The sequence below is a fragment of the Pongo pygmaeus genome, chromosome 12 (assembly GCF_028885625.2).
Source record: "Pongo pygmaeus isolate AG05252 chromosome 12, NHGRI_mPonPyg2-v2.0_pri, whole genome shotgun sequence".
NCBI lineage: Eukaryota > Metazoa > Chordata > Mammalia > Primates > Hominidae > Pongo > Pongo pygmaeus.
Genome location: NC_072385.2, coordinates 46,596,239 through 46,609,501, shown reverse-complemented (window position 1 = coordinate 46,609,501; position 13,263 = coordinate 46,596,239). Strand labels below are relative to the sequence as shown.

The following is a 13,263-nucleotide window of genomic DNA, read 5'->3' as shown; positions in this document are numbered from 1 at the left end:
CTTCCCGCGGTGCCGAAAGTTGCCTCTCCGTGCTTTTGCTGCGTGGTCTCCCCTTTTGCCCCTCCAATGTTTAGCAACTGATTTTGTCTGAGGATTAGTCTTTAGATTGTATCACTTTGTGTATTTTTTGTAAAAATAGAGCAGTTCATTATTCTCTTAAAATCGGTGAAAATAGAAATGTACGTTTTTTGATGAATCCTGGTGAATAGGGAAATTTTTGGCACAGTTGGTTTGAGATGGTAGAAGGTTAAACCCAGAAAGCAAATGTTTTGCCCCCTCTTCATGAGAATGTGGCTTTGCACATGTGTGTTGGAGGTTTGGCCAAAACTGGAGTTAGCGTTATACTAGGCCCAGTTGTCGCTGCCAGTTACAGCCTTTTCCCTCCTTCAGTCTCAAGGGTGTTAAAAGCCTGGTGTGGACTCCCTGAGTTCCTAGGACAAAGGTTGTTGACTGTTGATACGTCCAGGTGCAAAGTTCCGGGTGCTTTATTTTGTACATGGGCCGGGCACAGTGGCTCACGCCTGTAATCCCAGCACTTTGGGAGGCCGAGGCGGGCAGATCACGAGGTCAGGAGTTTGAGACCATCCTGGTTAACACGGTGAAACCCTGCTTCTATTAAAAATACAAAAAATTAGGCCGGCTTGGTGGCGGGCGCCTATAGTCCCAGCTACTCGGGAGGCTGAGGCAGGAGAATGGCGTGAACCCGGGAGGCGGAGCTTGCAGTGAGCCGAGATCGCGCCACTGCACTCCATCCAGCCTGGGTGACATAGCAAGACTCCGTCTCAAAAAAAAAAAAGAAAGAAAAGAAAAAAAAGAGTCACATGGACAAGCATGCGATACCCGGTTCTGTGCTTATAAATTTAACCAGGCCGAGCGTACTCTTTACGTCAATCTCTGTGCCAGTCTTGAGGGAGGAAGGGGTTGGGTTCATAAATTGAACAAGGTTGGCTTTGACCAGCCCCTTTTGATAAGGAAGGAAAAAAAAAACAGTAATTACGGGGAAATGTTACTATTTGTGCAAAACTGTCAAATATCTGAAACTAGGGGTGAAAGTTTTAGGAAGAAAGGGATCATGATCCCAGGTCATGGAGCAGGTGAGGAACGGGAAGCAAAGAATGGACTGTGAGAATGTAGCCTCTGAATGGTGCCCATTTAAAATAAAGTGAACAAGGGCATTTCAGTGCCGGGCTAGTTGGGGAGGAGTTGGAAGGGGATGGGCCCAGGGAGCATTGAGAATCAGAGGAGGAGGTGTAGGATTGTCCAGCCAGCAACTGGACACTGCCCTTGTGTCTTTAGCTTCCATGTGGTTTTGTTCTCGTGGCTGGCAGATCAGTGTGGGAGACTGTGTTGAACAACTCATTCTAACAAGCCTGGTTCTGAAATTTCAGAATTCTTGGGCATGTCATGGTGACCCTGTGATGATATTGTTGTCCAGACCTTGACACTTAAGGTGATGTCCCTCACCTCAAAGGAATGTATGTATTCGCTAGTGAGGAGAGACTGACCCAATCTCAAAAATACAGAAGAGGGATGGGCAGGGAAAGTTGGTGTGTGAGCTGAGGGTGGAACCAGTCAGGCCAGAGTTCCAAATTGGAAAAAAACATTAGAGTGTGGGAGGGACTAGAAAGAAGGAATTAAAGAACTCTTTTTAAATTTCTTGTTTGTTTCAACTGCCTCCCATCCCAACCCCGGTGCTTCGTTTCATTCATGGTTTAACCCACAGGAGGGATAAAAGCATTGATAAGAGAACACATTGGGTCATCTGAATATGAGAGTATGGACAAGCACATTCTATGTTGGTGGGGTATACAATGTGGGTTAGAAGCCTCCCGTAAAATACAAGCTCTTTGGCACAGTAATCTCTCTTCAGGAAATTTATCTTGAGGAATAATTGGACATGGGCACAAAGATGTGTGTATAGAATTTCGTCGTTGTTGCAGAGTTAATGCTGGAAAGAAAAAAGGAAGAACCCAAATATCTAGTAACAGAGGATTGATCAAATACAGTAATTCAAATGATGAACCATGAGGCAGCCACTAAAAAGAAAAATGTAGACACACGGTTATGGACATGGAACCATGTCCAAAATATAGTGTTTGGTGAAAAAAACCAGGTAACTGAGAAGTTTGCATCATATGATCCTATTTTTGTATTTGTATTACAAAAAGACAGAGATGTATCCACTAAATTGTTAGGTGTATTCACCTCTAAGTGATGGGATTTAGAATATTTTTTCTTTTATGCTATATCTCTATTTTATTATATTTTCTGAAATAATCATGTATTACTTTGTAATCTAAACAACAACAACAACAACAACAAAACAAAACAAAAAAACCCACTAGGACTGCTTTCCTGGTCCGGAGGTTTAGCAGCAGCGATTCATCCTCTGGGACTCCAAAGATGACAGGGGTTGGAGGTGTGGGCTGTCTTCCCATGAGACTGATTTCAGTTTCCACTAAGCCTAGATGGACAGACTAATTAGAATTTATTTTCAAAAACAGAAGAATGTATGAATTATTCATTTTCATAATCTGTTTTTCTAATAGGCTATTAATCTGGGTTATTGGTTTTATATCTGAGATTCTGTTCATTTGTAGGATGGCTTAAATGCCTTATCATTTGATATTGTGGCAAGAGTGGGCAAACTGCAATTAAAGGGCCTGGTCCAGTGGACTAGTGTCACCTTGGTAGACAATCAGAAGACCTCCCTAACCTCTTTTATTTTTTATTTATTTGTTTTTTTTTTTTTTGAGAGTTTTGCTCTGTTGCCAGGCTGGAGTTCAGTAGTGCGATCTCAGTTCACTGCAACCTCTGCTTCCTGGGTTCAAGCAATTCCCCTGCCTCAGCCTCCCAGGTAGCTGGGACTACAGGCGCGTGCCACCACGCCCGGCTAATTTTTTGTATTTTAGTAGAGATGGGGTTTCACCGTGTTGGCCAGGATGGTCTCAATCTCCTGACCTTGTGACCTGCCTGCCTCAGCCTCCCAAAGTGCTGGGATTACAGGCATGAGCCACTGCGCCCGGCCCCTCATTTTTATCATCTATAAAATGGGATAGGATGCTTACCCTATGAAGCTGTTGTAAGGATTAAATGAGTGAGTGATTGTAAAAGTGCTTCGAAGTACACATTGCTTGTAATTAATTTAAAATGAAGAATTAGTTTTTGGATACATTCTAATGTACAGAGGGTAAAAATTGAAAAAAAAAAAGAATTAGTTTTTGGAAAAAAGAAAATTAAAGTCTTTGACTGAGCTTGATGAACCAGAGTTATTTTATTTAAGGTCCAAAGAGCCTTCTCTTTTTATTTCACTGTTACCAAAATATCATGCACACATAGTTTAAAAAATGAAGTAGCATTTCAGGGCTACATACAAAACTGGGACAACTTTGGGAGTAAAAGGGGCAATGGCAATGAAATTATGCCAGACTAGGGAGGAAAAACTGAGAATGTCCCTGACAAACCCTACTTATTAAAAAACACATTGGCCAGAAGAGGTGGCTCACCTGTAATTGTAGCATTTTGGGAAGCCAAGGCAGGAGGATCACTTGAGCCCAGGAGTTCCAGACCATCCTGGGCAGCATAGTGAGACCCTGTCTCTACAAAAAAAATACAAAAAATAAAAATAAACTGGGCATGGTGGGCACCCTCCTGTAGTTTCAGCTACTTAGGAGGCTGAGGCAGAAGGATTGCTTGAGCCCAGGAGTTTGAGGCTGCTGCAGTGAGATGTGATCCCGCCACGGTACTGCAGCCTGGGTGAGAGAGTGAGATCCTGTCTCAACAAAACAAAACAAAGCAAAACAAAACAAAACAAAGACCACATCCCCTGCTTTTCCCTACCATCTCTGATTCCCATTCCTCAGAGACACTGCCTTCAATTATTTTAGCAATTTTTTCATGTTTACCTCTATATTTTCAAAGAATAGGTTTTTACTGCTTTTCTTGCTTTTTCCATTTTATACATTATCTATTGATTTCTTACTATGGACGATGAGGAATTCTGTCTTTTATGCCCTGTATTCATATACCATTTCACTCCCCTCATTCCTAACATGATTATATTATATATTCATCTTTATATTAATATGCCCATATAAATCTTGTTCATAGCTGAACCATATAAGAAACCTTTCTTGTGCAATTGTTCATTGACTCTGGAGTTAATAATTAACTCAAATTTTGGTTTGTTCTATTTTCTATGGCCCCAGCCACTTATTCATCCCCAAACTCTCTGAACTCTAAGATTACTCAAACAGCTAATCTATTAGTTTCATATTTTATTGGAAATAAGCCTTCTGTCCTCAGTCCTCCCACTCCAGGTCAGCCTGGCTGCTGTCCAGAGCCACCCACAGCTGTTGTCTCAGGACTTCCCGTCTCTTCTCTTCTGTGCTGGATTCTCTGTTTTCTTGATCCCATGGTTGCACTTTAGTTCTTTCACTTTCTTGTTTGCATGAACACATCCACGTCTACAGTGGCTTAGAAAGTGGGCATGGAGATAAACTTTGGATGCCTTACATGTCTAAAAATTCCTTTATTTTACCCCCATTAGTTGTATGGGTTTTTTTTTTTTTTCAAACTTAGAGAAGACTTAACTTGCAAGAATATCACAAAAAGAGTCCTTACCAATTCACCAATTGTTAACCTTTTGCCCTATTTGTTGAATTACATCTTTTCTCTAGATTATAAGTGCATACTTTTTTTTTTTTTGTGAACCGTTTGAGAGTTAGTTGCAGTTTTCCTCATGTTGGATGATAGTTTGGCCAAATATAGAATTCTAAGCTGGACATCATTTTCCCTCAGAATTTTGAAAGCACTGATCTATTAGCCTTTGGCTTATGTTGTTGCTGTTGGAAGGCTAGCATCGTTCTGACTCCTGCCCTTTAAAAGTGACTTGTTTGTTCTATCTGTATGCTTTTTGAACTTCCTTTCATCTTTGGTGTTCTGAACTTTTATGATATACCTTAATCCAAGTTTCCTTCCTTTCATTGTGTTGAGTACTTTTCAATATAGCAACTCATGACGTTCAGTTCTGGGAATTTCTTTGATAATTTCCTATGTCCATTTTCTTTTCTGGAACTCCTATTAGCAAGATGTTGGAGCTCCTAAATTGATCCTATGATTGTATTCTCGTTTTTCTCCAGTTTTTCTTTCTTTGCCATTCATTTCACTTTCTAAGAGATGTCTTCACCTTTATCTTCTGCTCCTTCTACTACATTCTTTTTTTTTTTTTAGAGACAGGGTTTTGCTCTGCCACCCAGGCTTCAGTGCAGTGGTGCAATCATAGCTCACTGTAGCCTTGAACTCCCGGGTTCAAGTGATCCTCCTGGCTCATCCTCCCAAGTAGCTGGGACCGTAGGCATGCACCATCATGCCCAGCCAATTTTAAAATTTTTCTCTTGTTGAGATGGAGTCTTTCTATGCTGCCTAGGCTGGTCTCGAACCCTTGGCCACAAGGGATCCTCCCATCTCAGCCTTCCAAAGTACTGGCATCACAAGTGTGAGCCACCATGACTGCCTAAATTTCTAATTTTGTCTATACTCCTTTTTCATTTTCAAAAGCTCTTTCTTGTTACTGGGATGTGCCTTTTCTGTGGCATCCTATTCTTTTTATGTATGCAATATGTTTATTCTCCTATCTTTCTGAAGATATTAAGTATAGTGGTCCCCCCTGAGGTTTCTTTTGCCCTTTGCATTGCCTCTGGATTCATTTTCTATTTGTTTACTTTCGACTTTGCCTTTCACGTTAGAGGCTCCCTTTAATTGCTTGGTAATTCTTGGGTCTGTATTCACAGGTCCATAAACATGAGGTGCTGAAAAGCTCATTAGAAATTCTTTGAGAGTGAATGGGGCTCACTGTAGGTGAAAGAGAAGAGCCCTGCCCATTTCACTGGGAGGATCTATCTATAAGTCCTTTCTCCACGCTGTTCTCTTTCTTAAGAGAGGAATCCTGCCTAGAGAGTTCAAGTATGGCTGCCAGCATTCTGGGACTGAGTGGGAAAAGGAGCTGGGGTTATCAAGTCTTAGCCATTAGACTTGTGCCTAATCCCATGGTTTTCAGTAGGGTGTCTCATCTCCTCTCCCTTGCTTAGCTCTGAGCTAGGAGAGCCAATCTGTTCACTTCAGAGGATAAACCTCCCACCTTCCACTGGGGTAGGAGAGGGGCAAGTGCCTGGCTGCACAGAGCCCAACTGTACTTTATGAGACTTTGGGCAAATCCTCAGTTTTGTGCCTCACCCTCCACCCTGGGCTTCTAAAGTGCTGTGCTTCCCATTTCTGACTTTTCCTGGGTTCTGTGGCACTAACCGGTTAGTGTGGCAGAGGTCATGCCATGGATCTCGCATGTCATTGTGTCTTCCCAGGAGTCTAAACGGACCATAGCTTATGGCCTTTCTTGCAGTTAGGTTGGATAAGTGACTGAATTGTAATTAGTGGGAGTGATGCCCACCCGTTTCAGACCTGGCCCTAAGAAACATCCTCTAGCCCTTTCCAGACTGTGTGGTCAGGGAGTGGGGTGGGCCCAGAGCACAGCCCTGAGACCTTTGCTCTATAGCAGGCCCTTTAAACTAGGGATGAAAGAGTTGGGCCCTGGGGCCCCTGGGATTTGTTCTCATCTTTAGCTGAGATATACATATCTCTCCCTCACACACATGCACACATACATACATATATATTTGCTATAGAGCCGTCTGCATCCAAGACACAGTCATTTCCAGAGTACCAGGGGAGCAAGGCCCGGGCTCCCAGGAACCTGAGAATTGGGAGCATAGGAAAAATAATCCTTCACTACTTTGCTTTCTGTTGGGGCAAAGAGAGTGGCAGACAGAGGCAAAGGAAAAGACCCTATTGTCTTTACTTTGCTCTCTAACTGCATTATCAAGAATACATTTTGGTTTAAAAAAAAGTGTAAAAATGGCTAGAAATGGTAAAAAAAAAAAAAAAAAAAGTCTAGAAATCTGCATCCTACTTAGATAGACAGGATGTGTCGGTTTATTATCTTAGATCTGGCTGATAAACACAGCTAGGCACAGATTTTAGGCAGGTAAGCAAGTGACTTTAAGTCTGTCTCCTGGCCAGGCATGGTGGCTCACGCCTGTAATCCCAGCACTTTGGGAGGCTGAGGCGGGCGGATCACAAGGTCAGGAGATTGAGACTATCCTGGCTAACATGGTGAAAACCTGTCTCTACTAAAAATACAAAAAAATTAGCCGAGCATGGTGGTGGGCGCTTGTAGTCCCAGCTACTCGGGAGGCTAAGGCAGGAGAATGGTGTGAACCCAGGAGGTGGAGCTTGCAGTGAGCCGAGATCATGCCACTGTGGTCCAGCCTGGGCAACAGAGTGAGACTCCATCTCAGAGAAAAAAAAAAAGTCTGTCTCCAGCATATAGACATATTTGATATTTCATTTGGGGATATAAATGTTAATTTCATTAGCAACTAATAATAAACAGTATGATATGGGTTTCCCTTGACCTAGGAAAGTTCACCCTTCAGCAGTTCGCCCTGGGGGCTCTTTGCCAGTTCCACAACTGTTACAAGGTGAAGCCAGGAGGTGCACACACACCCTGCCACCTACAGTCCCCCTGGATTCTTCCCTCTCAGCCCAAGCTCCTCTTCCCTTTTCTAGCCCTTTCCTCCCACGTTTCCCACACTTACACAAGCCCACTTCCGGGGAATCCCCTAAACAGTTAAACAAAGATCATTGAAAATTCTTATAATCGATTTCTGTATTCCCAGACTGATTTACATTTTGAAAGCTTACCACTGGGCAGTATATAATTGTATCATTTATAGTTTATTTGAATATGGCATTTATGGTCAATAAAAAAGGAGAGTTAAGATTAAGCCATCAGCATGCACCTACCTACTGTTTCAGTGCTGTGAGAAAATCCAACTTGCCCCAGAATACCTTCTCCAGGCACAGCCCCTGCTGCGATTGTGAGCCTCTTTCCTGTCCTTCCTGTGTGGAGATGACCCTGTTGACTGACTCCCCACAGCATTGGTCCCAAGCTGCTTTTCCCAATGCATTAAGGCCATTATCTGCAGGAATGAGCAATGCCAAGTGCTTTATTCAGAGCTCTATCTGGCACTCGAGCTGGTGTCTTCAAAAGGAGGACTGCCTTTTCACCAGAGAGATACCTGCAGAAACTGGCTTTCAATAAAGCTGAAAGGAATGCACCCTGGGGCAGCTCGCTTTGTACATTGCCATCCCGATACTAAACAGCTCTTCTACTCTGGCCAGCCAGCCTGCCAGTCAGCTTTTTGAGTGATTTCCTTGAAGATGAGTTTGCCAAAATGAGGAATACACAGCGTCAAAACAGAACGTTACAGGACTGCAGTTACGGGAGGTGATGGTTAGTCATACAGTTTAAGAATCTCAAATTCCTGATTTCTCATTTCCCTTTTTCCCACCACCTTTTCCCATGCACAGTCAAGAAATTATATCAGGGCTGGGCACGGTGGCTCACGCCTATAATCCCAGCACTTTGGGAGGTCAAGGTGGGCGGATCACTTGAGATCAGGAGTTTGAAACCAGCCTGGTGAAACTCCTTCTCTACCAAAAATACAAAAATTAGCCAGGCATGGTGGTGCATGCCAGTAGTAATCCCAGTTATTAGGGAGGCTGAGGGACAAGAATTGCTTGAACCCTGGAGGCACAGGTTGCAGTGACCCAAGATCATGCCACTGCACTCTAGCCTGAGCGACAGAACAAAACTCTGTCTCAAAAAAAAAAAGAAGAAAAGAAAAAATTATATCAATGGTTAGCAGCTTCCTCTGCAGAAAACAGTCACCAGTGCTATCTTCTCCCAACACCAGTAACAGCAGGCAGTAGGACTCCCTGAATAAACACTTTGAAGGCAAAGGTAAAGAAGGGTGGAATAAGCAAATAAGAAGTCACCGTTCCCCCTGTAGTAAACCATTCCCTCCTCTGATTGCCTGAAGCTAACCATGGGACAGCAGGACAGGCTACATAATTTTCCAGCCTAGTACAAAATGAAAATGCAGGCCCTTGTTCAAAAGGCTAGAAAGAAAAAGTGCCATTAAAAGTGCTAAAATACAAAGCTTTTCCTTTCTTTTGCCATCTCTCTTGACCTGTCGGTCATGGTGTGCTTTTAAAATTTGCTCTTTAATATCGCTCGCCTTTGGGCAGGGGATACTCCCAGGGCAAGTGTGAGTCCTCACAGGCTCAGGAGCCCCCTCCCTCCAGCCACAGGCCAATGCTTGGTGCCGGGCCAACCTGCAGCAGATGGTTGGCCCTGAAGGGTTTGAAACCTCAGTGCCAGGACAAGCTCAGTGCCTGGATTGGGGGTGGGGCAGAGGCGAGTTGCTCCCTAACAGTTGTGGTGCTGCCAGGCCCTGCTGCAAAGAGACCCTGGATGCCTAGCCTCAAGCCCCCCGGGTGCAACTCCAGGTCCCTATTGAAAGCAGAGGATGACAGCAGAATATTACCTCCCAACCCCCACCTCTGCCAGACACAACCCAGTTGCCATCCCAGTTAAAGGCAGGCAGAGGCCATAGTGGGGAGAGCAGATGTGGAGAAGGGGTGGCTGGGCAGGGTCCCAGAAACCAGGCAATGGAGAACAGGCTGCCAAGGACCTATTCTCAGGGAGGTGGGGAGCTGGCAGCAGGCAGAACCGCATGTAAGCTAACGGCACATGCTTCAATGTCTATTGGACTTCACTTGCAAAACACAAATTCAAAGATTAAATTATTAAGAATATCAAGACAGCAACTGCAGAGCATTAAACTCCAAGCATGCAGGGCTCTTCTGAACCTGGGGCCATGTGCAGCTGCACTGTTCTCATATCCATGAAGTCTGTCCTCTGCAACCAAATTATTGAAATCAGTAAAGGTCCAGAAAATATGTGTTCAAAAACGTATTTGTAGCATTTCTCATATGCTGCGTTGTACATAGTCTTATTTCTATACTACCCTCTTTCCTTCCTGGATGCTATGTGCATGGCCTAGCTCCTGTGCTTTCAGGCTAATCTCTAGCATGTTAGAGCCCCCCTCTCTAACCCTGATCTGTAAAATGGAAACAATAACAATGATCTCATAAAAGTGTTGTGAAGAGCAAATGAAGTAAAGCTTAGAAGCCATTTAGCCCAGAGCCTGACATATGTTTTTTTGTTTGTTTGTTTTTGTTTTTGAGATGGAGTCTTTCTCTGTCACCCAGGCTGGAGTGCAGTGGTGTGATCTCGACTCCACTACAACCTCCACCTGCCGGGTTCAAGCTATTCTCCTGCCTCAGCCTCCTGAGTAGCTGGGAGTACAGATGTGTACCACCATGCCCAGCTAATTTTTGTATTTTTAGTAGAGATGGGGTTTCACCATGTTGGTCAGGCTGGTCTCAAACTCCTGACCTCGTGATCTGCCCGCCTCGGCCACCCAAAGTGCTGGGATTATAGGTGTGAGCCACCACGCCCGGCCAAGGCACATGTTTTATACATGCAAACACACACACACACACACACACACGTGCCCACATACACTGATAGGAATGCATCTCTGCTATGACACATAGGGACAGTACCAGAGTACACAGAAGATACTTAATAAGTCTATTTTTAGACAAAAGAACACAGGGTGAACATGTTTTAAGTGTCAGTCTGGCTAATGTATATTTTAAATGAAATGTAGTGCAAAGGGAAGTCTATTAAGTTACAGAGAGACTAGAAAAGGCTTTTTCAAAAATTCAAGTCATTATGGTAGAGTAATTCTGAAAGTAAGCTCAATTTAATTAAGCACATGGCAAAAATAAAGTCTTAAAAAGCCTGATAAATATAATTTCAGTATGAAAATTAGGTCTTCTAAGGAAAGATGAAGGAAATTGGAATTGGTTAGCATGAAGAAGAGAAAGAGAAAGAGAAAGAGAACTTCAAGATAGCGAAATTGCTCTCAATTAAAAGGGGGAGATTAAAGTGTACATTTTGTGGACTGGGGTGGTGGCTCACGCCTGTAATCCCAGCACTTTGGGAGGCCGAGGAGGATTACTTGAGCCCAGGAGTTTGAAACCAGCCTAGCCAACATGATGAAACCCTGTCTCTACTAACAACACAAAAATTAGCCCGTTGTGGTAGTGCACACCTGTAGTCCCAGCTACTAGGGAGGCTGAGACATGAGAATCGCTTGAACCCGGGAGGTGGAGGTTGCAGTGAGCCGAGACTGTGCCACTGCACTCCAGCCTAGGCGACACAGCAAGGCTCTGTCTTAAAAAAATAATAAACAGTAGATTCTGAAACAGCTTTCCTTGCATGTCTAAAATAAAAGTATTGCATGTAAAAAAATAAATTAAATAAAGTGTACATTTTGTTACAAAAGTAGTTCATATTTATTATAGAAGTATTCAAAAATACACATAAGCAAAAAGAAGAAAATGTAAAATAGGCATAATCCCACCACTCTCATGTAGCAAACAAGTTCATATAAACTGAATATCCTACTGTAAATATAGGTTTGATAACCTCAATAGTTCTGGGCATTTTCATTTTAAAAAATATTTTCCAGTTTTGCAGCTGAAATGGTATCTCATTATTTTAACTTAAATTACTTCTTAGAATAATAAATTACTTACTTCCTCATATGTTTATTGTTCACACATATTTTTCTTTCATGAATTGCCCATGTCCTCTTAGACCTTTGTTTTTGTTTTGTTTTGTTTTCTTTTGTTTTTGAGACAGGGTCTTAAAACAGTGGAGTGCAGTGGTGCAATCATAGCTCACTGCAGTCTTGATCTCCTGGGCTCGAGTGATCCTCCCACCTCAGCCTCCCGAGTAGCTGGGACTACAGTTATGTGCCACCATGCCCAACACTTTTTTAGTTTTATTTATGTATTTATTTATTTTTACAGAGACAGGGTCTTGCTATGTTGCCCAGGCTAGTCTCAAACTCCTCACCTCATACAATTTTCTTGCCTTGGCCCCCAAAAATGCTGGTATTACAGGTGTGAGCCGCTGCACCTGGCTTAGATCATTTTTTATATCCTAAATGGATATAACAAACACCCTAGTTTGTTTTTCTCTTAAAAAGTTATAAACATTTTAAAAGAACATATAAAAAGTACAGAAAATAATACAGCAGGCACAGTGTTTCTATTGTGTTTCAGAAAAATGGGCCTGCTGGGGTGGGATAGGGACTATATTAACACAATCTGCCATGTGGCTAGAAAAATAAGTAAAATGTCTTTTTTCCATACTGATGTGCAAGAGTGTTTTTGTACATTAAAGATGCTAACCCTTTCACATGCTATGAAGCTTTGGCCTGGATATTTCTAATCAATTCATCAAGGTGACTACTAAGAACAGAACAAAAGGAAATTTATTTAAATAAAAATAAACATTTTTAAGCAAAGCACAGTGGCACATGCTTGCAGTCCCAGCTACTTGGAAGGCTGAGGTGGGAGGATCCCTTGAGCCCAGGAGTTCAAGGCCAACCTGGGCAGAAAAGCAAGACCTTGTCTCTAAAAAGTAAAATAAATAAATTAAAAAAAATTTAGTTGGACATGAAAAATAATTTCTTGACCATGAAGAGAATCAATTCAGGTAAAATTAATTTATCATTATGGAGTCAGTCTCTGATCCACCATCCCTTGTCTATAATTTACATTAAACTTCATGGGCCAGAAGACAGGCGCTAGACCAAATGATTGTTCATCCTTTCTTCTAGTTTGGTTTCTTTCTAAGTTTATTTTCTTATATTCCAAGAAGTAGTGATTTCTAAAAGGTTTGGGTTACTGGGTTAATCTTATTTAACTTTTGATCCTCCCCATCACAAGCAAAACAAGCTGAATCTTTGCAGAAGTTTTGAGTCAGGGCTGCTAAGTCTAATGTTATTTGGTGGTTCTGCAAATGAATGTCAATTCTATTATGTAACAATTGGAACAAGTGCTTTATTTATTAAGAAACAGGGCCAGGTGCTGTGGCTCACGCCTGTAATCCTAGCGCTTTGGGAGGCCAAGGCGAATAGATTGCTTGAGCTCAGAATTTTGAAACCAGCCTGAGCAACATGGTGAAACCCCGTCTCTACCAAAAATTAGCCAGGTGTAGTGGTGTGTGCCTGTGGTCTCAGCTACTTGGGAGACATATGGGAGGACTGCTTGAGCCTGGGAGGCAGCGGTTGCAGTGAGCTGAGATTGCACCACTGCACTCCAACCTGGGTGACAGAGTGAGACCCCATCTCAAAAAGAAGGGAAGAGAAGAGAAGAGAGGAGAGGAGAGGAGGGGAAGGGAGGGGAGGGGAGGGGAGGGGAGGGGAGGGAAGGGAAGTG

At 42.8% G+C, this 13,263-nt stretch overlaps 1 long non-coding RNA gene across 1 annotated transcript in view; it reads right to left on the bottom strand.

Annotated features, from left to right (window-relative positions):
• Window positions 1-2,308: 2,308 nt before the first annotated feature.
• Window positions 2,309-13,263, bottom strand: part of LOC134737851 (uncharacterized) — a 70,234-nt gene continuing 59,279 nt past the window's right edge. Inside the window, exons 5-6 of the long non-coding RNA XR_010123237.1 lie at window positions 7,861-8,036; window positions 2,309-2,464 (exon numbers count right to left, since the gene is read on the bottom strand). This is a non-coding gene — a long non-coding RNA (uncharacterized LOC134737851). The remainder of the gene's footprint in view (window positions 2,465-7,860; window positions 8,037-13,263) is intronic.